This window comes from Rhipicephalus sanguineus, chromosome 9 (genome assembly GCF_013339695.2).
Source record: "Rhipicephalus sanguineus isolate Rsan-2018 chromosome 9, BIME_Rsan_1.4, whole genome shotgun sequence".
In the NCBI taxonomy this organism is placed as follows: domain Eukaryota; kingdom Metazoa; phylum Arthropoda; class Arachnida; order Ixodida; family Ixodidae; genus Rhipicephalus; species Rhipicephalus sanguineus.
The window spans coordinates 5,976,670-6,004,053 of record NC_051184.2 but is presented as its reverse complement, the minus strand read 5'-3'; the positions used below and the strand labels follow the sequence as shown (position 1 = coordinate 6,004,053).

Sequence of the window (27,384 nt, the reverse complement as noted above, 5' to 3'; positions counted from 1 at the left end):
ATTTTCGTTACTTCTTGGTACAACGATGCAAAATCGTGCTCTTCACGATTCAGTCACGTTTAAAAACAACTGTTGTCCAACTGCAATGAAGCTATATATGTGTGGCTGCGAACGCAAACCGCATACTCACCTATAGTTTTTTCGATCAGGGAAGAATCTTGCGGAACTCGGTCTTGAAGTATCCGTGCACCGCTGCATGATGTACGAATGGTGTGTGCCGTTAACCATCACGGCGGCAAGAGAGCAACCCACGGAAACACCGCAAAAACTGCACACACCGGCCAACGGTCGCTTCATGTAACGAAACATCACGAAACTTCACATCAAGGCCGGCGACTACGACGGGCTCCGATGTGGCGGCGGCGGAGCACGGCTGACCATAACGACCGCTCCAATAAGTCTCAAAAGCGAACAGTGATCCGCCAACCTCAACGAGAGACTTGCAGGTGTCCCCCAAGCATAGCCTGCCTGCACGGACAGCCTGGTGCCCGCGCTCAACGCTCGCTTCATGCCTTCATGCTACAACGGAACTTTCGAGAAAATCAAAACTAGCGTTGCGGCGCGCGCGCGGCCTCGGCGGCCGGCGCGGGGCGCACGGCTTTGCCGGCACGGCGGCGGGCTGCCATTGGCTGCTTTCATTTTGACTCGCCATCGACTGGAGCGCCAATTTCGCCTTCAGTTATCGCACTTCTGGTTGGAGGCTCAGTTAGGCTCAGATTCAAGATGGTGGTGATGACGTAACGATGACGTAATTCTTTGGGACGCTTGAGCGGCAGTTTCCGACCGTTGCCACCCCTGCGTGCGCTCTTCGCAAGCTGCTCAACGCAGCACGCAGCCATGACGTCAACGCGAGCCTTTATAAGATCATTATTTGGTCAACAGATGACGCGACAATCAGCAGACCCCCGCGATTTCGGCCAGTGGCGTGTCCGGATTTTGATACATGGGGTCTATGGCGAGTTTCGCAACTGCTATGATTAAGGAACTCTGGCAAAGTACTAGACTATGCTGCCGCTCCTGATACCCTCATGTTGATAGTTTTCGTGGGACTCTTGTCTTGAGTTTGTGTATCTAGTGCGTATTGCACATTATTATTTCATTGAGCTAGCAATTATACGGAGACTCGAGGCACATTTCTGTCGTCGCCGTCATGTTCTGAATAAAGTCCAAATAAATAACATTGCCCTGCGCGTCGTATGTGCTGTGCGAGCGAACGCTCGCGAAGTCTGCAGACGGGCCCGGCTCAAGCAGAGATGAAACGCGCCGCCGGCTCCGTCGGGCGAAGGAGCATGAAACGGTGCCGGTGATGGGGCTGCGTCGCTCGGGCAGCCACTGCGAACTTTTATCAAAAGGGCGTAGTCGCGCACGATATCTTGACAGTCATCACTGTTCGGCTCTTACCCTTGTACGTCGTGTGCTCTCATCACTTCGCATTGAGGCGACAGACAGCACGAAAACCGCTTCGCTCCCTGGAACGGCTGTATCCCCTTAAGCCAGCGTTTTGTAGAGTCACACGAAACCGGATCCTAAAGGAGTTTAGCTGCTAGATTTACTTCGTATAGCATTCCAGTTTTTCGCTATCTCGTTCATTGCTTCGCCCTTGTGGCGGAATTGATTTTTTTTTTAACATTATGAGATAGGAGAGGCTGGGCATTAAGCTGGCGCAGGTTACTTCTTGTCGCTCAGCCTACCGCAAACGAAGGAAAAATAATGATTAAAAATTAAGAAAAGCATTGACGCGTCACAAGAAATAACACACAATGCAAGACCAGAATAGCACAGTACAGTCAGCACATGAACACGAATCTTTGTACGTGAGTTCAGAGAAGATAAATCAAGTACACAGGTGCATTTACAGACACAAATATTTTCAATGTCCTTTGATTCGTGGAAGACCATGTTCTTGTGGGCAAGAACGCTTGTCTGTTGCCCTATTCTTTTGTAGTTTTTCTTTATTTGTTGTCTAAATCACTGAGGGGCATATTGATGGCTCTACCGTATTTCGAAAAAAATGCCTGTTTGTGTCCGTTCGTGTTTGCGCAGATAATGAAAAACTGCGACGGTGGAACAGGAAAAACGACCGCTTTCGATGAACAGTAGCGCTTGTTCGCCAGAAACATGCAAAACATATCAAGGCGCATACATACATACATACATACATACATACATACATACATACATACATACATACATACATACATACATACATACATACATACATACATACATACATACATACATACATACATACATACAGTTACGCGAATCAGGGCGAAAACGTATCTAGACAAACTCGCTATTTCTCACAGACAGGACTTATCTACAGCTAACTTGTTCACAGGAATTACATTGTCGCGTGGTTGTGGCTGTTAAGAACGCACGACTTGAGCCGGTGAAGGTTGAATCCTTTATTCGGAGAACCCGTGCGCAGCGAAAAATCTAACACTCACAGGGCAACGATAGCGGCGATCACAACCCTTGGTCATCGATAATGTGATCAAGGTGTAAAACGTGTCGGTATTTATACACGTGGGGCCGTACATTCCAGCGTTATTGCTGTTGCTCGCTTTAAGTTCGAGAATAAACTCAACTACTCGCGTCGTGAGCCGCAATCTTATCAGAAAAGAGTCCTGGAAATTCCGATACATTCCGGCGTCGCCTGCGCCGAGCGACAGCGCCTTCAGTTTTAGCCAGTGACGTTCGGTCGTAATAAAAACAAGAACGCATGTTAATGTGACAATGAGCCCGTGGTGGTCACAGACGCCAACGACTTCATGTATATATATATATATATATATATATATATATATATATATATATATATATATATATATATATATATATATATATATCGCAATTATTGCAACACACATAAAACAGTACAATTAATGTCCCAATACTTGTCTTCATTATCTGCTGGTTTTCATTAAGGTTGTGTAAAAAGGCTCCTAATAGTTATACGTAGTCACAGCGGTTACGAACAGACACCGTGGACGTGCGGAAGCCGGCTTCGCTCGTTAGTTGAAACATTCCCTCTCTTCAGTACGGTACGAACTTGGGCATTTATCTTACTTTCTTCCAATTTTCCCTTCCCTGTGGCACTGATCCATGCTACTCCACGGGCTGTAAAGTATAGCGTCACCTGATTCCCCCCTAACAATCACATGTAAAGAAAAGGCCACAAATTATAGTTCAGTTGCAACAGCTTTTTATTATTATTTTTTTGGAAATGTACCCGTAAGTCTCACAAATGCAGGCATCTCTACAATTCTCGATAACGATCATCACTTTCTCCTTGTGGCCACCGAAGCGAAACGTATATACCGGTTAACGCCGAAGCAATGTAAAGCTTGCGATAACACCCGGCTGTATGCAGAATAGCTTGACGTTAAGTCAAGTGCGACGAACTTGCGCTTAGTGGCCTTCGCTGGCGTCGGATTAGGTCTGTACTTCAGCCGTTCCAACGCTTTCTCTCAAACATGTTTCTTCTCCTTCTTTTTTTTTTTTAGCTTCTTAGTGCGTAGTTGCAAGCATTCCACGAAGATACACAAATTTCAAGTGCAGAGAAAAGAGAAGCGAGTAACTACAAACTTCGAAGGGCGAGCGAGCTCGCCAGGCGGAAACAACGAATTTCCGCATACAGCGAAGTAAAAAAAGGAAAATGCAAACAACGTCTACGCGAAAAAGTCGAGGGAAAAAGGGGGTTTCTCCTGCCCTCCGCATTCTGTTGCCTGTCGCGCTTCACAGCTTCTTGAAATCGAATAAACTCACAGGGTACATTATGCGTCCATCTAAGACGACTCGAAGGCGAAAGCCATCTTCTTCTTTTTCTTCTCAGCCGATGCATTGATACTGCCTCGCACCCCTCCGAAAGTTTTCTGCACCTAACGTGGTTTTGTACTGCCTCCAGGATCGGAGGCATTTCAAGCTTACTGCACCTCACTTGGTTTTGCACTGCCACGGCCCACCTTAGACCAAACGATGACGTCATCACGTGACGTCACGTTAGGTGACGGCATGATGACGTCACAAATTTTGGCGACATATGACGTCAGGATGACGTCGTCATGCGATGATGGTTTTTTGTATCACTCGTGTTACGCCGACGTCGCCAGTCACCTTTAGCGTTTGATGAGTCATCTAAGGCTTTCGCCTTTTAAGAGGAACACAAAATGAAGATAAACGAACACCACGTCACGAACGCAGTTAGTCGAGAGGTCGACGGAGCGCCTGCTGGCTAGCTCGAAGAATCGCTACAAAGGAAGACACTACGGCGTCCCTCATCATCATATCGGGGTTTCGGGACGTTAAACCCCAGATATTATTACTTGTATTTTGTAGTTGAGTAGTTGAGTAGTTCGTAGTGTTCACATGATTTGGTTATCTGTGAACTCGGTATTCGTGGCTAGTTAACTGTGTTCTTTATGGATTAAATTAGTATTTGTGCAACTTTATAGGGATAACCACTACAATGACAATGATGGCGACAGCAACAAGAACGAGAACATTGACAACGACGCTAAAGGTAACAACGACATCAACATGGAGAGCAAGAACAAGACGAGAAGAATAATAGCTGTAACGATGAGAATAACAACCACGAAACGAAAGAACATCGAGAACATGAACAACACCTGCAACGAGAACAACCACGAGAGCAAGACCAACGTCGAGAACAAAAGCAAGGACGCGAGCAATAAAAACAACAACTACATCAACATCTAGAACAAGAACAAGGCGACAGCAAGAATATCTATATCAACTAGAGGAAGATGGAGAGAGAAAAATGCGTTAATGAAATGCTGGAGATTTTAGCCCGGCTATTCGCCTGACTTGGTAATCCAGGTGCTGGGCGATGATTATGGTATGTACACTGATAAACACTTGACAGCACATACACCCACACACATGTATAGATTGCGCTATTTACAAAGCTTCGATACGGCTCGTGGCCCGCAAGATCGTCAAGAGCAACAACCGCGAGACCGAAAGAACGACAACAACTACAACCACCACGAGAGAAACGTTCAGAACTAGAGCAAGTACATGAACAACAACAGCAACTACATCAACAACGACAATAAACTACACACGCATAGATTGCACTATTTACAAAGCTTCGTTAAGTCTCGTGACCCGCGAGAGCGTCAAGAACAAAAACCACGAGAACGAAAGAACATCGAGCACATGAACAACTGCAACAACTACCACGAGAGCAACGTCGGAAACAAGAGCAAGGACATCAACAACAACTACAGCAACAATGACAGCAACCCACAGCCAAATCGAGAGCTTGCGGCGCCGTTCACCGCTTACGAGAGGGCACGCTCGCATCGAAGAGGTTTGCCACCGCCTTCCAACCCTCCGTGGCATGCAGCGGCGCAGCCCGGAGGCGTACACATGCACGCATTACGAGGGCGACGCGGACCCCAGGAAAGGCCACCGCCACGACCACCGTCCTTGCCGGCCGGCTCCTGAACCGCGTGTTTTTGTTTGGGATCCGCCTCCTAGCCAAAAGCAAGCGTGGTGCAGAAACTGGTTCTGCTTGCTGCATCCGCCATGTCTCGACTGGGGGCCCCTGGCTTTCGGCGCTGGTGGCTCTCAGGAATGTGTGCCCTCCCCGCACAGAAGTTACTCCCCTCCCTCCCTATATTGCATGTCTCGCTCTGATGTTTTGGAGGAGGGGGATTCCCCGTCCTCCCCTCCTCTTGCTCTCCTTTATAGATTACATTTTTTGGCCTTTCATACGATATTTCTATCGCTTTTTTTGTTGTTGTTGTTCTACGTGTCGAAGTTCGAAGGTGCGGTTGTGTAGCAGTAAGGGCTAGGTTCCCCGTTTAGGTACGGAGCAGCCGTATGTGGTTTCTGCTGCTGCTCCGACTGCAGTGAATCCCTGTTAGATATTATATCATTTTTATCAACACGACATACATGTAGAGTACTTTACACTCGACCACATAAGCGGTACTATACATAGCATGGGTTCTATACTGTATTCTATTTTTCTCATCCTATTTCTGTCACCTTTTGTCTTTTTACTCTTACATGAACTGAAAAGCTTCATTATTGTTTACCGTGTCAGGATTCATGCAAGATTATCGGCCATATATTCATCGTATCGTTTTTATTTTATCTTTTGCACTACTTTTCGGGGTGATCACAAGGTGCACCAATGTGATTTCAATCATTCTATATATATAATTTGTATCAATTGCATTGATGTATTATAGTAGGTTAGTGACCAAATGCTGACCCAAGTCCAAGTTACAGGGGCTGAGAGCATTGTCAAGCTGCCTGAAAGCAGCTTCTTCTCTCGCTCCTCGTCATCTGTATTGCTCATGAAATAAACATCTATTCTATTCTAGCATCGAAATTCTGCCTGGGCACGTCTATGTAGCTGTGAAGTAACAAGCTTTGTACAGAGAGGGCTGGTATATAACAAGCAGGAAATGAGAAGACATTGGGATGGAAAGTGCACGCGTGGCTCTGTCGTGATTGCGCAAAGCACTCCTTCCGGCTTCCTTCAAGGATGTTTGTATCTGAGTGCGACACGCAAGGTAATAATCGGAATGGCATGAAGCGTCGTTAATAGGATAAGGCTTTTTGATAAGGAGGACTGAAGGACTTGTAGTTATGTGGTCGCTTAACTTTGCTACATAGTTCAACGTCTGTCCTGTACACGCGTATTACGTATTGCCACACACCCTAAGTCAGTAGCTATCAAGTGCACTTAAAGTGCAGTATCGTTAATTAAGGCACTAAGTTATGATTGTTACTCTCAGCACTGTGATGCAAGTACAACGCTATAAACTAGACATAATTACAATTTGGGGGATTTTGCGTGCCGTAACCACGATATGACTATTAGGCACTCCGTATAGTGGAGGGCTGCGGGAATTTCGACCATCTGGTGTTCTTTAACGTTAAATGACATCGCGCAGTACGCGGGCGCCTAGAATCTCGCCTCCATTGATATGCGACCGCCGGTGCCGTGATCGAACCCGCGACCTTAGGGTCAGTAGCCGAGCACCGTAGCCACTGTAACACCTAGGCGGACGTAGAAACTGGACATACAACGTGGTCATTCCGATCTATTTCATATGTATCTGTGACGAGAAAAAAAACACGCTCAATTTTGGCGTACGCAGAACGCTAAATTATGGACGCCCAACAAGAAAAAGCAAGACCTCCAGGCACATCAGCGCCAGCCCTGTCTTATGCGCCCGTCTTTGTAGCAATCTGTGTCAGAATGTATAGCGTGCAGTCCTACCACAACACTGAGTTAACGGGGGCTCTTTTTTTTCTTTTGCTTTTCAGGAGAACCGACCGAAAAAAAAGAAAAAAAAAACCCCGCCTCGTTGTCTCCCGTTCGCTGATGTCTTTCGGAATTTCCATTGGTTTAGAAGAGAAAGAAAAATGGTGTTATAGCTATCGCCCTGGCGACGAAAACGTTGTCTAGACAGCAATCACAAAACGAGTCACCCGCACGAAAGCGCGGCCGACAAAACAAAAGTTTGGGGACAAAACGACTGGCCTGCGCTCATTGCGCATTTACTTTTGTTTCCTTTTCGTAACTGGTATGCGTCATAGTGCGGACAAGCATTCTAGAAACTCTTATATGCGGTGGCAGGGCTTACGCTCTGCAAACGCGCGCCCGCGGCGGAGGCAGCAGCCAAAGTTACGACGACCGGATGGCGGAAGTGGTCCAGGTAGGCGCGTGTGTGCCACCCGGCTCGGCCCAAAAGCGGTGGCGGAAGTTACCAGGGAAGGAACGCGCCACAGTGGAGAGGAGGTGCTGTACTCCTCTCTTTTCTTTAGTTTCTTCCCTCTTTTAAACGACGGACACTTCTTCCGGTCTCATTACGAGTGGTCACTTCGCTCCTGCTGTTGCCACTGTTGCACTGATTTTGCACCTCCTTTGAACTTGTCTTGCAGTCCCACAGCTGCTGTATATAGTAGTAGAGAGAGAAATGGACACTCTATTATAATCACACTGCTTTAGTGGCGCTATGCTTTGCAAAGCAACCATGGTCGTGCAAAATAATATAATTTTTGGTGTGTTACGTGATATTTGGCATGCCGTAGTGGAGGGCTCCGCAATGACAAAAAGAAAAGATATAGAAAAATCTAGAAGAAGGTAAGGACCGCTCAGCGTGCAATGGAGCGCGAAAATTCGACAGATCCCACACATTCTGGGAGTCGATATCATGCGAAGCAGTAGGTGATTAGTGACCTATACCGGATTTTTTTATTGCTTTGAGTCAAGCGTTGCGAGTTGGACGGACTTTCCTGTGCATTTTTTTAGTAGTCATTCGTATATCGTGGGCAGGCCCGTAGCGAGGAATTTTTTTCGGTGTAGAGGGGTGCACTTGCTGAAGGCCTTGACTATTTGAGGAAAGCACCTACTTTGAGTAGAGTACCCATTTGAGGAAGCAACAATTCGGCTGTTGGGGGTGAAGGTTGGACATAAGATAGGCTGATGATGTCGATGATATCGGTCACACAGTGAATAAATCTCGTTAATTTGCAGTTAGACCAACTGAGAACTGGCTACAGCTTTCCTGAGCGCTGCACTCATGCGTACAGTGTGTTTTAGCTAACTTGCGCAAAGCATATTTTTTTTTAAATTTCGCACACACTAAAGAAAAGGAGGAAAAAAATTAAACGTGGCAGTTGTCTTAGCATAGATGAAATAATCAGACGTTGCTGAACAAGGTTGCAACTTTTCTGTGGAATATTTTTCGTTATAAATACTATTTTAAGGTTAATTAAGCAATCTTTGTTAATTTCCAAGCTTGGCGGATCGGCAGTTATCCTCGCGTAGATGAAATATCCCAGCGTTTCGGAGCAAGTGCTACAACTTTCTCGCTAAGGTTACTAATTTAAATGCTAATTAAGCAATCTTAATTACCCAGCTTGGCGGATTAGCAGTTATCTTAGCCTACGTGAAATATTCCGACATTTCAAAACATGTGCTACAACTCTTGTATTGAAGATCTCTCGCTAGAGTAATTAAAAAGTTCATTAAGCAACCTTTGTTAATTACCCAGCTTGGCGGAATTGGAAGAAATATCCTGACATGCTACATACGGCTCACAAAAATATTGGGCCAATTCTACAAGCGTAGCGCATATGGTTTTTTTTTCTTTTTCTTTTTTTCTATACTAGGTGCAAGTGAGCTGAAACACCCTGTATACTGGTTGAAGCCCACGCTATTACCGCAACCTTCCAAACGTTACAGGAAAGAGCCACATCAGTCGTGTGGTACATAACAATGGCCCTTGAGCACCTGTCGTGCATCTGGTCGCACTTGCTGCATATCCATCTCGGTCTCATTAAAGTTCTCTTTTCTTTTACCTTTTCTCGGAACGTCCTTGCACACCACGCGAAGCGCGGTCTTTGAGCACACAGACAGCCGCCGTCGGGCTCTCCAACTCACTTATCTCTGATTGGGTCGTTGTCTGGACGATGATCGTTAGCCGTACTTTCGGATGCTTCGTTGTTGCGGGAATTCTCTTCAAGCTTTTCTACGGGATCTGTTTGGCTGCAGATATTGCGTCTCACGTACGCCAATAAAAAGCGTGCTTTGAACGTTAATGTTGAAGGCCTCATCTTCGTTCATTGGAACTGCTCAATCATCGCGAAAGTGCATTCCTGCTGGCAGGTAACCGTGGAGGTAATACGGTAACAATGGGCAGATAGGTTCGTAGAACTGCGAGAGCTTACTTGTCTTTACCGACTTTCAAACGTTGTATACCAATAATACATCTAACAAAATTTTCGCATTCGTTTTAGTTAAATGGGCCATGGCACCCAATTTACGATCATAATCTCTCTTATGTGGGTTAATCCTTGTGGGTTCACAAGCAAACTGGCGAAATTTTAGCGCATTTAGTCGAGCGCTTAATTTATAAATGAATATTTTGTGAACAAGCGAGCGGCCTGAGAGTCGGGCAACACTGGCGCACTCGCGAGCCGTGACGTAACGAGCTGCTCGCTGTGCGAGCTTGGTGCGAGCGTCTGCATTCCGGCGAACGATTTTGTTTCGTGCTCAGCTGCGCGTGCAATCGAGCTGTTTCAGCTTTCTTCAGCTTGGCAGTGAAACTGAACGATTTGCAGTGGCTGAAACTTCGGTAGGAGACGAAGGCTCCGCTCCGTGCAGCACATGACGTCGCACATGCCATGGCAAGATGGCGGTCACCGGCGGTGGGCAAGGTTTATAGCCCGCCACTTCTAGTGTTTGTATTGCACTGAAATGTTATTTTACAGTCCATTTTTCATATGTGCGTAGGTACAATAGACCATCTGCTTCTATTTTTCGCTGAAAACTACCGTGGTAGCTCAGCACGCTGAGATTTTACGTTGCCTACACCCCCCCCCCCCCCCCCCGTATCTCTGTAATTGCATGTACGACGTAAACTGTAGGCTTGTTGATGTGCCAAGTCTTGAATACATTTGTCAAACCCTTCTCCTCCTCTTTCTTCATGTAAGTTCCACTCAGTCCATCGGGACATAGAAGTAAAATAAGATTTAAACTCCAACTTTTTTTAGCCATCGCACATATTCTCTGTGTACCTTGCTTCTGATATTATCTAGCTGCGCTCCTCTTGCTGTACTTTCAGGCTTTCCAGGAATGCTCACGTTTGAAGCACGGCCCCGTGATGTTGTGGAACTTTATAAAAGATACGGATCAAGTTAAGGGGTAAGTGACTTCACTTAATGCTCTTGGTGAGTTTTATTTAACTGCATTCGCTGCGGTGAAGTGACACATGTTTCTCAGAAAGAGTATATATTAGATATATAGATAGAAAATTTTAGACCTTCTCTGTTTATATAAACATTTCTAATTCTGAACATCGTTGAAACATTGACATCGCCGTTTCTGGCTTAATGCCACGTTGAATCTTCGGCTAATCAGTGAACAACGAAATGTACTGCATAGTTGTGGCTTTCATTATTTTTATATGTATTTGATGTTCTGCGTGTAATTTCAATCTCTTGCTGTTTATCAAAACATCGGTATAAAATACGTGCTGTGTAAAATCACGTCCGAGCGTTCCACGAACAGCCGCTTAAATCTTCACTCGTTCGCTGCAGCAGCCTCACATAAATCGCTCGTCGATCAGCAGTCCCAAGGTGTTTCTCAGCTTTCTATTCTGGGAACCTTGCCGATTCCATAAGTGATCTTCTGTACGTCTCGTATAAAGAAACCACCGAGCCAGTAAACAGGTGCTTTAGATAAAAACCTCGTACTCGGAGGTTGAATTTTTCGTTACATTTTTTTTTTCAAAAGTAAAAATGAATAGCTTGCCTTTGAGAAAGTGCAGTCCCTGATACAAGCATACGCCCTTAATGTGAGGTGGGGCTCTGGAAATGTTTTCGAAATTTTGTTGGCCGCGAGAAATACAATTACGTGGGCCCTCCTGTATACAGTCTCAACCGAGATTAAAACGAGTTCTTGCAATTACGCTACTAAATGAATTTAAGAGACAATTAGGCCAGGCGGCGTAATTGTCTCTTGGATTCGTTTCATTGTGTCTAACATAGAAACGAGACCCTGGAAAAAATTCTTTGTCTTTCGTTCCAGTTGCACCATAGTGTCTTCCAAACAGTCGGTTGTGTATAGGATAGGCCTGTGGTCGTTGTCAACGGCTTTCCCCTGCCTCGTGCGGACATACTGTTTCTTTTTATTGATAATAATTAATAAGAGGTTGGCGCCGGCTACTTCCCTTCGCAAGTCAAGCTAAACTATAACAACAAACAAACTGAAAAGCACGATACACGGTCATGTATCAGCAATGGCGCAGCCAGGATTTATTTTTTTTAGGGGGGATGGGGCGGGAGTGGGGTTGTTCTAGTACACAGGCCAAAAAAGTTTCAGCAGCGTCGTTATCACAGCAAGCAGGCTGTAGCCGCGTGATTATGCTGCCTTGACGTCATCAAAGCCGCCATCTTCGAGTACCAAGTACGTTAAGAACCTGCGTCCGCGACGTCACGTGCAAACTATCAATAGAATCATTCGATACGCATCTTCCATCGGCCGCCTCCACTCCGGCTGCTCCCAAATCGCTTTCTTTCTCTCAGTCTCTCTCTCTCTCTTTCAGTCTCGCTCTTTCTCGTTCGTTCTCGCTCGGTCACGAAGTGGCCGTTCCCCGCAGGCGAAGGCCACCGGCACAGTGTCTCGGTGCTGCCGAGAATGACGGAAACAAGCAAAAAGAAAGAGAACATTACGCGCCGTTTGTTTGCTATTGACCGTGCGACTGTTAGGAGAGTGGTCTGGCCGCTCTTTTCTTCTGGATCCATGCGTCATAGCCAAACAACGCCAGTACGTTGTGTCTAAGACCAACCACGCCCGAGGGTTGGTGTCGAGTGAAAGCAACAGAAAGCTGATGAAACTCTTGCGTTGTGCTTGTGGTATTGCAGCAGCAGGGTGGATCCAGGCCTGGCACTCAGACTGGTCATCGGCTTTACCTTCTGCCTCTCTTTCGTGTATACTCCGTTTCATACATCAGGTTCAACGCTGTGGAAGCTATGCAAGGAGCTCGGTAAGCAAAATGTGCAAGTCCGCGCGCCTCGCGCTCGGATTTCGTCGTTGTAAACGTGGCCTCCGCGATTGGCTCCGGCCGCGCGCTACCGGAACCAATCGCGGAGGCAACGACGCGAAAAACAGACACGCTAAGCGATCCAGAACAACCTATTCACAACCGCATAAAAATGGGGTTTGTTCAATTTTAAGGCACAAAACATCTTTATTTAATGCTCAGCCCGAGAACGAAAATAAAAGAATATTATTCTTTGTGGTAAAAACACTGAACTACTTCTTAACGCGAACGCATCTACCGCAAGAAGTCTCGCTATCTTTCACAACTTTGCACCTGATGTATGAAACGCAGTATAGAGATAGCGCATGCTTGTTGGAGGGGATTGAAGCTAAACAAGAGCCCACCGCTTCGGCGTTGTAGAAGATGACTATTACCTAAAGATAAGGCGTGTTCTAACATATAGTGTGTATGAGGTAATACGTAATCGCTTTAAGAACATAATGAATTAGACAGTTGTTGCAAATTTTAAATGGTGCTGGCTCCTAACGACATAAGGAAATAGTTGAGAGATTGACCTCCCGTGACCCCGAAAGTTCGATAAAAAAAAGCCTTTATAAAAAGCTAGTAATGCAAGGTTCTAGTTATGGTTGTTTAGGATACATAGATTAATGAGGAATATGTTGTGTGCAGAAAATGTTTAGTTCACTCCGTTGATAGTTAATTAAAATCTAATTAAAAGGGCTACTTACACCCTAAAAGCACAGAAAAGTGTGTGTATAGGTCCGCCGTAAGAGAACATAGGGAAGTGACGGGGGGAAAAATCAGTCAGTTCCACGTTGTGAAAACCGTCGTACAGCGAAGCTGTAAGAGCGCTAGTGTATGTGATTGGCTAGCGAGATCACGTACATCATCATCATCATCATCATCATTCACCCCTTTATGGTCACGTGACATGCGTGACTACTACTACTATTACTGCAAATGCTACTATTACTGCAACTACTACCACCACCACCACAACAACAACTACTATTACTACTACTACTACTACTACTACGACGACGACGGCGGCGACGATAGTGGCCCATGGTTCGACTAAGGCAACTGCGCTGTAAAACGACGCGATGTTCGGCAACAGGTCCAGCGAGCCAAATGACCGTTTCCGTGGGGGCCGGCGGACAAGCCACGGCAACCTGTGGCATCGCCACCACCACCACCGACGGCCGGCCGGCCGGCTTGGTTGTGTGACGACGGCGAGCATCCAAGCGAAGCGTGAAAATGCACCGGGCGCATCTCCGTGCCACCGTCGCCTCCTCACCTGCCGACGCCGCGCAGACTGCGAGCGAGCGAAGAACGGTGAGCACACCGGCGCGGCGGCGATGCCGGCAAAACAACAGTAAAAAAGTAGCTTGCCGGCACGGGAACGGGAGAGGAGGCGCGATGTAAAAAAGAAAAGGACAAAAATAAATTCTACTATCGCGCGCGCAAGATGAAGTGAGAGAGAGAGAGAAAAGAAACGAGGGCGAGAGAAGGGCAAGGAAATAGAGGGAAAGGAGGAAAGGCCGAAAAGCCTAGCACCAGTTGCGCGGCGGCGAGCTAGCCGCGAGTTGCGTTGCTTCAGTCATCGCGCAAGTTCAGTCGCCGTGCGGCCGCTGTGAAGGCGACGCCGACGTCGCAGATCGCTGCCCGAAAAGGGCGCCGGCGGTGCCAGGTCTACGGCCAAGACCACAAGCCCACTCCTGGTGCCGCGCTTGAAGACCTCTCGTGGATTGTTTCGCGCGCTTGGGACTTCAAAGATCGCGCGCCAGATAACAGCTCTCCAAACCCTCCGAACTGCAAAAGCCTCCTCTTTATTAACTCCAGGATAAACTTGAGTGGTCCAAGCCGTAGGAGCAGTTCATCGCGCTGTCTACAAGTGTACGAAGGCATTCGTTAGGGAAGCATCCTCGGCGGTGGTCGTACACTGTTCCAGCTCTACTGGATTTCGTGGTGTGCTCTTATTTTCTTTCCGGATTGCGTGTTTTGAGTGCTTGAAGTGTTCAAGGGTGACAATTGAGCAGGATTTCTCCGTCCCATTGGATTGCCGGTCTCGCCATCGTCTCGCAGCCGATACCGACTGATCGACGCTTGGAAGTCGGGTGTGTTTTGGTTGTTGTAGCGACCACGTTCCCTGCTGCTTTTGTACCGGGATCCAATCCTACTCCCGATCCGCAAGCATCGGTGCCAACCCAGCAAGGTCAGTGCATTGCACTTGGTGGCGTTTGACACGGCTTCGCGTGAGCGAACGCGGTGGCATTGATGCGAGAAAGTGAACAGCGTTAATTTAGGTAACATTCGTGTGGTCATTGTTGCAGAATACATGACGTAATGGGAGTGACTACTGGTTTAACTGTTGCTAGGAGCTAAGCGGACTTAAAGCGTCACGTTACCTGTAGTTAGTGTTGTTAGCGCAATGGGGTGGGCTGTAGATGCGATATCGGTGGCCTTACCGGGATCCAATCCTACTCCCGATCCGCAAGCATCGGTGCCAACCCAGCAAGGTCAGTGCATTGCACTTGGTGGCGTTTGACACGGCTTCGCGTGAGCGAACGCGGTGGCATTGATGCGAGAAAGTGAACAGCGTTAATTTAGGTAACATTCGTGTGGTCATTGTTGCAGAATACATGACGTAATGGGAGTGACTACTGGTTTAACTGTTGCTAGGAGCTAAGCGGACTTAAAGCGTCACGTTACCTGTAGTTAGTGTTGTTAGCGCAATGGGGTGGGCTGTAGATGCGATATCGGTGGCCTTCCTGCGAAAGGCACGACTGCACGCTCTGCAATACACGTCTTGTCTAAGTAACGTGTGCGAGAACAACGCTTGAAATATTTCTCATTACCCCTTCGGTTATTCCAAAGATCGTGCTTTATAAGACCAAACACACGTGGGGCTGTTTCTCACCAAATAAAATAATAAAGAAAAGAAATACAGCAACAAAGAACAGTACGATGAGAGTGAAAACCTTAAGCGACTGTTCGTTTACCAGATGAAGCTATTCCTCAAGGCTACGTGTCACTTTAGGTTTGCACATGCTGTAATCACACGTGCGTGCATTGGTCTACACAGCTTACCTTCAACTTACTCTGCTCTTTCCTTTAGGGCAGCGAAATCTCGTCAGGTTTCAACAACGTGTGTCATCTCGATGCAACGGGTTCTCGAGCATATAAAGCTTGCACAACTCTTGAAAAAAAATGTGCGTCGGAGTGCGCATCGGTTGTTATACATTGTAGGAGTGACGCACAACCTCACTCATAATCTACCGCAGTGTTTCGTCATACATATCAGCAGCTTTTAGTATTCATTTGCCCCGTTAAAAGACGGGCAGCAAAGGATGTTTTCACTTTGTCAGTACAGCATCTACTTTCTGTATTCTTTATCACGTAGCACGTAGGATATCACGTAGGATAGCACGTGACTATAGCTATACAGAAACCTGTTTCTATATGTTTATCGCAACATGAACTATAACGATTTGCATCTATTCAAAAGAAGCAACGGCATTATCTCTCGGCACAGCAGACAGCCACCTTGTTATTAACCACACACCCTTGAGTGATGCGACATGACGTTCACCATCCAACCTTGAAACCACACTGTGGCAGGTGTAACCGGACTGGTTTAACGTTCTCAGATAAGAGCAGTCGGCTGCATTTGGAGAGGTGCGGTTAAACGCGAACTTTGTAAAAAGGTCCTCTCATCCGCACAGTCTGATAACATGTTTTGAAGAAGTTTCTCGTTTCTATCATCCTGTTCGGGCAAGAAGCAAAAAAAAAAGAAAACGTTTCTGCGACTTGTTAATGTCTAGCCCTGATAGGTCTGATTTCGCATTTCTCAAGCTGCGTTGTAACTACTCCACGCGTGGTTGGGTGTTTCTAGATAAGAGCGGACAGGATGGGACAGAAGCGAAAGAAACTTTATATGGCGAAGCCGTTTTCTTCAGGTATTTGGTGTTAAACGAAAAGGCAAGCTTTCGAGTATTAGTATTAAGTAGTTGTTATTCATCTACGCATATAAGAACATCACCAACAGAACAAAAAAGAAGCGGGGCTAGCTTTTGTCTCCTAGAAGGGACACACGCCCACCTGCTTGAAGAATAAACAAAACACGAAAGGAAAGGAGACACGCAGAAATGAAAGAACAGAAGGCACACCGCAACACATCACACACAGAGTTCGAGCATTGCTCAGTACAGTCTAGTACATTTGGTTCATATGAATTCCAGCACAACCTTGTGAGCCTCATAGCTGAGCCGTTCGGAAACAAGAGGCAATTGAGCTCTGTTCGATGAAGATTGCGTTGCCTTAATTTGCTTAGCAGCGACAACTGCGCACAGTGGGTCATTCTATCAGTAAATAAATGCTCACACGTTTCACTGTGTAGTGCGCACAATACGGGTACGTAGGGCTCGGCTCAGGTCAGTGTCGTCCAAGGTGACGCGCGACGTCAGTGCAAGGAGCGACCGAGAACGTTAGCACAGTTGAAATTTGCAATGGGCTTGTTGGTATACTTCATCATCGTCGGGAGTAGCACAGGGCGAACATTTGCCTCAAGGATAACAAACAACGAAAATTTAGCGCCTTGTGTCTCTGTCTTCTTCTCTATTAATAATTGTTGGGGGTTTTACGTCCCAAAACCACGATATGATTACGAGGGACGCCGTAGTCGAGGGCTCCGGAAATTTCCACCACCTGGTATTCTTTAACGTGCACCTAATCTAAGTATATACGAGCCTCTAGCATTTCGCATCCAGCGAAACGTGGCCACCACGGCCGGGATTCGATCCTGCGACCTTCGGGTCAACAGTGAGCACCATATCCACTAGACCACCGTGGCGGGCATCTTCTCCTCAGGCGTACCCCCCGTCTCGGTGGTATAGTGGTTATGGTGCTTGACTGCTGACCCGAAGGTCGCAGGATCGAATCCCGGCCGCATGTCAATGGAGGCAACATACTAGAGGGCCGTGTGTTTAGATTTGGGTGCACGTTAAAGAACTCCAAGTGATCGAAATTTCCGGAGCCCTCCACTACAGCATCCCTCATAATCATATTGTGGTTTTGGGACGTTAAACCCCGTTGCAACAATTACTATATATCTGGCGTTCATGTTCGCCCTATGCTATAACTCACTACGAAGACGACCAAGAAACACGCACACTGGCCAGGGAGAAGGTGAGGGGGTGGGGACACACTGGAGGTGGAGAGGAAGGCGGAGTGGCGAATTGGCATTTCGATATCTGACAGGATCCGTGGATCGCGGGGCCGGCCGGCCGGCCTTCTAAGGTCGTACGTGTCTGGCATCGTGCCACGGCGTCGAAGTCGACAATCGCGACAGGCGATCTGTTTCGGCAACGACGTCGCCTGTTTAGCGCTCTCCGACGCCTTCATTATTATTATAGTTTTTTTTTTTTTTGCCAAGTTGATCAGGGGCACTGCGGCAAAGACAACGTCTCGAATTTGAGGTTTCATTTCTATGCTTTTGGTCGTGTTTGTTTTCTCGAGATGCGGAACGCATGAGATATGGGACTTGGGAAGTCGGGGGGGGGGGGGGGGGGGGACACTGCGGGGAACACTATCGCTCGCTGTCACCCCACTTGTAATCCCGTTTGTGTCGTATTTAACAAGTCTAATGCGCGGCTTACGCTGCGTTATCGCCGAAGTGTGGAAATGCCATGTCCCGTGCTGAAGAAACTGTGCGCCCCCTGACGTTCGTCCTCATTCGCTTGTGACTTTTTTTGTTATTGTTTTTGGGAGGCAGACCAGACCTTGCTTATACGGAGCGCTAGAAAGAATCGGGCCCCCATACATATTCTATACCAATGTTCCCGTGTGCGATATCGTCTCAATGAAGAGGAAATCGATTTTTTCTATTTGTCTTTGGGACCCCCGTTACACATGTGGCTTCTCGTGTCCTTTTTCTCGCCCTTCGTTTTCAGCGCGTTGCTTGCTTCGAAGCCTGTGAGACTTAGACTACGTTTTTAAAAAAAGAATTGGTAAAGAATTGTTCACGGGAACGTTATCGGCAAATCGTTCCGCTACGTTGTCGCAGAATCCATATTTGCCAAGGCAGGAGCCCGTTTCAAATTTCTAAGGTTGTCCGAACTTACGTAATAACTTATCTTAATCTCGCACTGCTTGGCATTATTTCTTCCTGCTACTAAGCAGGGGAACCATATGGGCTTCTCTTTCGTGCACGGTTTGTTTGCGTTTCGGTAAGCCCGTTACTAACTCCTAATAGGATCTTTTTTAGCGGTACCTGTTTACCGTGCGGTATACACCACGGAAATCCTGTACCGTCGTGTTCGGTACATCGTTGTTTAAATCAGCAAGGCCTGTATTATTGCTACTATAATCATGCTAACATGTTACCGTACGTATCGAGCAACTCACGCGGCTGAAACGTTTTCGAACCGTGGTAAACTCAACGCGGAACGGTAATACAGTAGCGTAAACGGCACGGTATTACGGTCACTGCTAAAACTGAAGTCCGCCGCGATAGGGTAGTGGTCACAGTGCTCGGCCACTGAGCCCGGATGTCACGGGTTCGATCCCGGCCGTGCCGGTCGCATTTCGATGGCGGCGATAGGCTAGAGGCCTGTGTACTGTGCGATGTCAGTGCACGTTAAAGAACACCAGATGGTCGAAATTTCCGGAGCCCTCCGCTCCAGCGTGCTTCATAATCATATCGTCGTTTTGACACATAAAAACCAAGATATTATTATTATTATTCTTGAGGCAAAAGCCTTAGATGCGTCATCAAGCGTGAAAAAGTGAGCGTGGGCGTCGGTGGCGTCAACACGAGTGTTGCAAAAAATCACCATCACGTGATGACGTCGCCCTGTGATGTCACAATGACGTCACAGATCGCCAAAATTTGCGACGTCATATGACGTGACACCGCATGATGACGTCGTCACATGACATCGTCGCTTGGTCAAAGGTGGGCCGATCACTGAGGCTCTGCAGTACTGCGTGAGGTGCAGAAAGATTCCAATTCCTCTAATTCCGGAGGCAATGCAAAACCACGCCGGGTGCGGGAACCTTTCGGGTGGGATCAATACAATCGACTGATAAGAAGAGTGAGATTGTTTTCGACTTCCAGTCATCTTAGGCAAATGCATAGGGGACCATGCGAATTTTTGAAGAGCCGTGAACATGTCCTACCCGGAACTGGAACCGTGACATCCTTTCTATCGAAGCCGAGACGGAGACAACATCCCAGTTTTGTACGTACGAGGTGCGTTAAACGAGGCACGACGAATGCCCCGCGCTGGCGTCTTCACAAGGATGGAGCGAGCGGCTTTCATGAACTGCAGCTGCTGTACAGGGAGGCTGCCAGGCACGCGACGAGTGCTTCAGTGCCGACACGCGTCCAGAGACGCGTCCGAGAGACAGGTGCTCGCGTCCGGAGGCCCAGGGGGGCTGGATCGCCTCTCGTGCACGCACCTGGTCCTCCTCACAGTCGGCCTTGGCAACGGAGCCCAGCCGTGAAGCGCCTGCGAGTCGAGTAATTTATGCCTGGCCGCTTTGGCGAGCCCCGGTCGAGGGTTGCCCTGCTGTATCGCGTGCGCTCTATTTTGGTTTTGCGCTCCTGGACTGCTGGTCACCGCTGGCTTCCTTGCGTCCTCCACTCATACTGCAGTGGACACTTGCTAGGGTATATGCACGTCCATTCACGGAATGCTGGCAACTGTGCTTTTCTGTTAGAGCTTGATAACAGTTACCGTCATGTGCTTCTGTCATGGGTTGCCGTGTATCATGTCATGGGTATGTCATGCCATGGGTATGTCATGGGTTGCCGTGTATCGGAAGCGTAGCCAGAAATTTTTGTCGGGTGGGGGAGGGGCTGAGGTTCAACCACCCTTGTATATTCGCACGTGTGTTCATATGTGTGCGTGTATGTAAAATGCAAAATTTGATACCATGTAAAACCTGAACACTTCGAGGGGAGGGGGGTTTGAAGCCCCTTGGCTACGCCCATGCCGTGTACAGATAGATCACCTGCAGTACTCCTTTTGCTCTGTAGGTGGCTCAGTGAATGGACCACTGTGCTTTTCGCTACGACCTTCGTAACTTGTGTGCAGTAGTCGAAACGTATACACTTCAGAAGGCCAAGACGACTGCGTTTCAGCGCGTTAGCAACTGACGTTATGCCGTCAACATCTTACGCTAGACAAACCTGCTTTCCTGTAGAACGCCAAGCTCTCTCTGAAGTAACTAATACCGGTGTCATACTGTGCACTACTGATCGCGATTAAGCCCCATTGGGATAAAATTCCTCAACAATGATTGGCTGACTTCCGCAGTTTGTGTAAAGGTGTCCATCACGATAAAGAAATTCGATCCTGATCAGGCCCGATCGCGATCATAAATGACTGTGTGACACTGGTATTACATTTCAGCAAATGCTGCCTATAAAGCCTTGTATTCATCGTGCATCAGTATAGTGTCTGACGAATGCGAATGGGATAATGCTAACCTAACCAAGCGTAATTGTTGTAAATCAATTTCGTTTATAACATAAGGGATGCTTTACAACGCACGTAACCAGTGAAGTAGTATTCGAAGAACAGTGGTGTTAGTTACCTTAATTAGCACAACTCAATCTGCGGACTAGATTAACTTGAAGCAGAAAGGTTCCGCTGGCTTGTGTCGAGTACTTCGAGGAAACAACTTTGAGGAGACGTATGCATTCACCTGGTGCTATTCGCCGGATGCCCTGGTGCAGCTGCAGGGCATTTGCATACCCTGCAGTTGAACAAATTTATGCCCAGCCACTTTGCAAGTCTGCACATCTCTCTTCAATTGCGCGTGGTGGGGTGCAGCTCGGGGTTTTGGCTGGAGCCGCTGGGTCGATGACACCTCGCATTCTTCACAGTATGGTCTGATGACAGGCTGCATAAATCAAATGCTTTCTAACTTCCACGCTGCCCTCTATCTCAAGCTAGTGTGAACCAAAATTTATGCATACAGATGACTGGCGCTACGTGCGAGCAAGCTGGAGGCACAACAGTCTCCCTTGACATTTCCTTTTTCACAGCCTTACCGTGCATGGTCGTTTGCGAACGTCAACTATTTTTTTTTTCGCATCTTCTGCGTTGCGATATACTACGGTTAAATAAATACGTGCGGGCATCCTTCGTGACGTAGGCGCACAAGTGACATGTGGAACTTATCATTCATATTAAGTGTTCGCTTCTTGCGTGCTGTTCTGTCGGCATCTCGGCACTCCTAGACACTTTCTCTCTCGTCTTTGCACCTGGACAGATGCAGCCGCTGGAGATGGCGACCCTCTTTAAACTTGGTTGTATGTCTCTGTTATCTTACAGCATGATTATGTCAGTGGCCATGTGGCGTCTTGATAAAAATACGTAGGGTTGTTTCCATGCAATCGTCTGCTCGTAATCCGCATCTTTTTACCTTTTTTTCTTGTATCTCTCATCTTTTGTACTCCAATTACCGTTCTATAGTACAGGCTACACCCCAAAAACACTTGCATTCTTCTGGGCGCTTTTTTTCTGTCCCACAACAATAATCGTCATCTACCTTAGGTGCCTTGTACTTTCCCAGTTCTTTCAGGTAGCGAATGGCGTTCGCGCTGTCAGCGTGACATAGCATTCTTGACATGAAAGTAACAGGGACAGAGTTTTCGAAAAAGGAAACGCAGAAAATTAGACGATGATTAATGTTTTTTTGACAAAAATTACTCCTCAAAAGGTGCAAACTCTTTTTTTTTTTTAGTGTAGCCAACCGGAGGATATCCTCCGCATGACCTTGCTTTCTTTCCTTTGTTTTTATATTTCGTATCAGCTGTTTAAGGTTTGGTATGAAATCTGCTCTTGTTCTTTTGCTAAAATGAGACAGAAATAAAAAACAAGGGGTTGCTTTCGATCGGTACGCAGTGCATAACGGCCGAAATTACCGGTTTATCGGTTTCCACACGCATGTGTCTCCTCCGGTTTCTGGCATTTATCCACGCCATACCATTCGCGCTCCTGTTCGCAACGGTTACAAGGACTCTTACATTGCCGGGCCGCTGAAATGCGCGCACACCTATTTGTCCCGTTTGGCTGCCACGCGGCCGCTTATTATAAAATCGTACCGATGTATCGATCGGCAAATAGACACCTACGTGCTCGCGAGAACGACCGCTTTTTATGGAGCGTGACTGACAGCGCCATAGAAGACACATAGCACTTCGACGGATCACAGCGATATGGGGTGTGCTTTCAGGCCTACCTGGCTTATGTATGCTTCCATTACCACCCGTTATGTATATTCGTGCGTGTATATGCACACATGCGAAGGTGAAAAATTTCGGGGAGGGGTTTCAACACCCCCCTCCTCTCGGTTATTACACCAGTGGCAAAGGCCTCCCCCATACTTTAGGGCAAAGGCCTGCCACTATCGTCCCTGTTTAAATGACGAAATGCCGAACTGCTGTTTCGCTGCAGTTTGGATCGGTGGGGGTCTCCGCGGAACTGTTGCGCAAGGACTGCAAAGATGTGTGCATTTCGTGATGTAGTTAAGCACGGGGATTATGTGTACGCGACCGACAGACGACGTCGTCATCTTCGTGACGAGGACGACAGTCACCAAAACAACAGACACCCCTGTCCAAACGTAGTGCGCAACGGGGCGACCAAAACGAAGCGCACATACCCGGTTGTCCGTCGAGGTACACGTCCTCGTGACGTCACCCGCTGCGTACGCACCTACACGATCCGGAAGTTTGCATAGCGCCTCGTGCTTCTGTGTCCAGCGCACGACTGTATCTTACGACAGCACGCTTGTCACATACGATGTGTACGGTGTTCACCTTGACGCCGGAAAGGCTGATCAGGCAGCAACGAAGAAGCAACGAGGCACGCGTTTGGTAAACACGACCCTATAGGACGACTTCGTGGGACTGACGAGGATGCGTTGGGTCCCGTTTTTAATTCTGTGCACAGCGTCTCAGTCGTTTATGTACGACATTCACTGTGCGTTTGTGTTTGTATCCATTGGGCGTTTGTGTACAGCATCCACAGTGGCTGCCTGCGTACACACGATAGTACTGCATGCTGTCCATGACTCTATAGCGCGTGTGCGATTGGTTAATTGGTTGATTGGATCGGAAATGTAGGGCACAACCGATGATGAAGAAGAACGCCGCGTGATGATGAATATCTATGCGAACGAAGATGTGCCTAATAAACGCCCACAATATGTCTATGCCTTCTCCGATATGTTAAATTGCACGAACAGGATGATAATGCAAAACGAAATGAATTATTACAGCTGTTATTAAGGCAGTTTGCTACCCCAAGCGGCGCATCACATTCACAATAACACACGCACACGCACAAAAAATACATGAAGAGAATAAACCTGGAACTTACCTTCGCAAAGTTTGAAATAGGGGCAAGAGAGAAAGCATATGCAGGTAGGAGATCAGAAAGAGGTTTCACCCAGTTTTGCAGGACTAATCAAGATATGGCGAACACACGATAAAAGCTGGAGACACACAGACAAAAAGTTGCGCTTGTCATGCAGGCTGCTTTTCTCGTCAGATGCGTCTCGCAGCCGGCCACGGTGTCCGTCAACTGACGAGTCCATCACGCTACAGAAAGCTGCGATATTGTGGTAGCATTTTATCTTTTATTGTTTTTATGTATATGCACCTTCCTTTCTTGGTAGCCAGACTCAGTGTATCAGCCGGAAGGACGAGCAATCCTAACTCAACCAGTGATACGATGCGTTTAGTTCCCAGCGCTCAGCTGCTCGAGCAAGTCGCAGCCTTCGCACGTGAAACGAAGGACAAGCGTGTGTTTCAACGACACACGTGGTGCGATGGCGCGCACTGAAGTTGATTAATGAAGTGTGTCCTTGCCCAGAGCTCAACGTCGTGGAAATGAAAAGAACGTATTTGAATACCTTTATAAACGACCCGATCAATCCCAAAATCCTATAAACAGGCAGGAACGGGAAGTTCTGAAGAAGCGAGACAAAAAACTGATAAGTTACATTTCAACACAATTGTATAAGCTTTCAATAAACTCTTGCAAGTCAATGCGTCGGACTGGTCATACTTGCTGCGATATCAGACACGGGCTTAGTTGGTGCACTATTTACAAAAGGCTAACTGACTTGAGTACTTTTGTGAATTATCGCTAACAATAGGACCCAGAGCGAAAGAGAAGTCAGCTAGGGACAAGAACACTGCGGCAGAACAGTGCAAAAAACCGGGCAGTGAACACACAGCGCTGTTTAGGAATGTTCATGAGCCAACTAGCCAACCTAAGGACTCTAGGGATAAGAACTTGGGCTCCTAAGCTCTAAGGTACAATGTGAGCAGTGATCCCAGTGTGCCGAACAATTCTATACAGGTCAGGTTCTGCTGTTCAGGCTTCTATGACAATATCTATACTGCCGTTGAGCGTGATTGATGTACGTGTTCGCTGCGATTTCTTTGCGCTGCACGCAATTGAGATCGTGGGCGCAAGTTAACCGAAAGGCGCTGCGTTCCCCTTCCGTGTGTTGGCTGCAATCGTCCTCCCACTGGTCGTGGGTGCCGTCCTTCTTCGCTTCCCTGATGGCTGTCGCGCTTGTTTCGATTGATCACCCGCCGAGTACGCTCGTCTCGTGACGGACACTGGCGCATCAACTCGACGCATCCAACGCACGCTTAATTCTTCCTGTCTTGCGGAGGTGAGACGTCAATTTGCGTGGCCGCTACAGGGTCGCTTAAGGTTCTTGTCTCTTTCGTACATTCCTTTGACGATGAAGTCCTGCCGCGTGATGACGTACATCGCTGTCGGCTCTTAGCGGCCCCTCGTCATTTTCGTTGGATATGATTGACACTGTGCACAATTGCATAAATTGACTTTCTATTGGTACAGAAGGGATAATTAGCGTTAGAAATTCGTTCAACGTCAGAAGCTGAGAATCGACTCTTACTTCATACTGTGGCTTTCTTTGCTTAAGAACATAGCGCGAATACTAGCCAGGACATTGAGGAATGCCTCTGCCTACACGACTTGAGGAGACCGTGGCTGCAGGTGCGCTCTAAAACATTAACCTTTCCTGCTTCTTAGAAAATAGTGGCTCCAATGACATCCATCCCTCGACGATTGTTCGTCACTATACAAGGTTTTACTTCCCGCAACTTCTGTCTCGTTTGGTTTAGGACATTCGTGTACTTAATTATTTTACACTGGTCAACTTGACCGGCGTTTTGGAAAACAGGCAAAACTTGGTCACACTGTGCTGCAACATACGCGACTGAATGATGAAGACGACTGGTACACTATCACGATCGCTGTGTTATCTCATTTTCAATCGCAGTTTGTGCCTATAGCTGCTGTGAGATGCGATTCCAAGCGCCAGTTTGATTATAGCGCAAGAGATTAAAAACCTCATCTGCTTCTCGGTAGTGCCAGTGCCCCTGGCTCGTTGACTGCATTCACGGATACTTGAACGTGTCACTGTAGCTGGATTTCATGCAACAACAAGAAAACATCGCCTTTAAACTTTCGTAAGGCACTGGTCCCACTGAAATACTATCGTTTGTTTGGTTTTGAGGTGAGTTTTGTGCACGTCCTGTATTTGTCTAATCCTGTGTATATCACTTCAAACAGTTTGTTGATTGGCTTTGATAGCTCAGCGAACTCTGTTTTATCTCTATGGATAGTCACTCCCATCGGCTGTAGTTTCTTTATTAAGTCTGTGGTTTGAGACGGCTTCCTTACTGCTTTCTTGTCTCAATATTTCCCTCCACCTTCAGAAATCAGTCCAGCTGCAAACACACCCATCTTGACTGTACCATGATAGGCGTACTGCGAGCAAACTTCTCCGGTACTCATTAAAGACTCACACTCTCTCTCTTTCTATCTGTCTCTCTTTCTCTCTCTCTCTCTCTCTCTCTCTCTCTCATAGCTCGAAGGCTGTTCGTTGGTAAGGAGTGTATGTGCTCCACTCACGCACTCAGGCTTTAGCCTGTTAGCTGAAGCAGCGCTCCCGCATGCAAAAAAAAAAAAAAGTGTGCTATGCTCTCCCGACAGACGTCAGGGCATATGTACACCAACCACTGTATCTGAACCTCCTCTCTCTGCTACTTTTATTATATTCATTTCTTTACCGTGTTTCGTCTGCTGACAGCTGGCAACACTTGATTATACGTTCCGTAGCACCTCGTCCGTTTCGCTATGCGAACGCGGCGCGCCATCGTCTTAACTTCCGGGTGCCGACCGACTCTTACGTATAACAGCCGGATCCGAATCCGAAGCCACTGTGTCGTTTCCGTCTTCTTCGCTGACATGACCCCGCGGGCGTGTCGTCTGCTGCGCGTCGTCTGCAAGCGACTTCGTATACAGTTGGACTCCGTCAGTGTGTCACGCGTTAATCCCGGAACGGCACTCACCTCATTCAGTTGTCATCTGTGACTCGCTGTCATCCGGGCACCATGGATCTCTGCCGTAGAACATTACGATTCTAGATTCCGCCATCCTTATCCCCCCTCCCCAACGCCACCCCCGTATTCATGGAAAGGTAAAAAGAAATTACGATTCACGAAGAACGGTGATTCTTCCACCTACTAATACCTGTACTTTCAGGATTTCCCCCGTTTATTTTGTGTTTGCGACACCATAGTAGAGTGTCGTTGAGGAAAGGGTGCGGGTGAACAGTATTCACTATGGATGTGACAGAAAGGCGAAAAGTATAGTGGTTGCAACATGGCGTGCAGCTCGCCTATGTGAGCCTGTTGTTGAGAGACGAAATTTAGGGTGCGCGCACGTTTCGGCACGAGACGCGTTTACTGGGGTGA

At 47.4% G+C, this 27,384-nt stretch overlaps 1 protein-coding gene across 4 annotated transcripts in view; it reads left to right on the top strand.

Moving 5' to 3' along the window:
- Positions 1 to 14,121: 14,121 nt before the first annotated feature.
- The window catches only part of LOC119404495 (uncharacterized), a 156,706-nt gene continuing 143,443 nt past the window's right edge, over positions 14,122 to 27,384 (top strand). For 2 of the 4 annotated variants that reach the window (XM_049418900.1, XM_037671011.2), the window contains exon 1: positions 14,123 to 14,778. The gene's annotated coding sequence lies outside the window, so the exon portion shown is untranslated. Of the gene's footprint in view, positions 14,779 to 15,036; positions 15,083 to 27,384 lie in introns of those variants that run through there. The other 2 variants (XM_037671016.2, XM_037671012.2) reach the window with 2 other exon arrangements.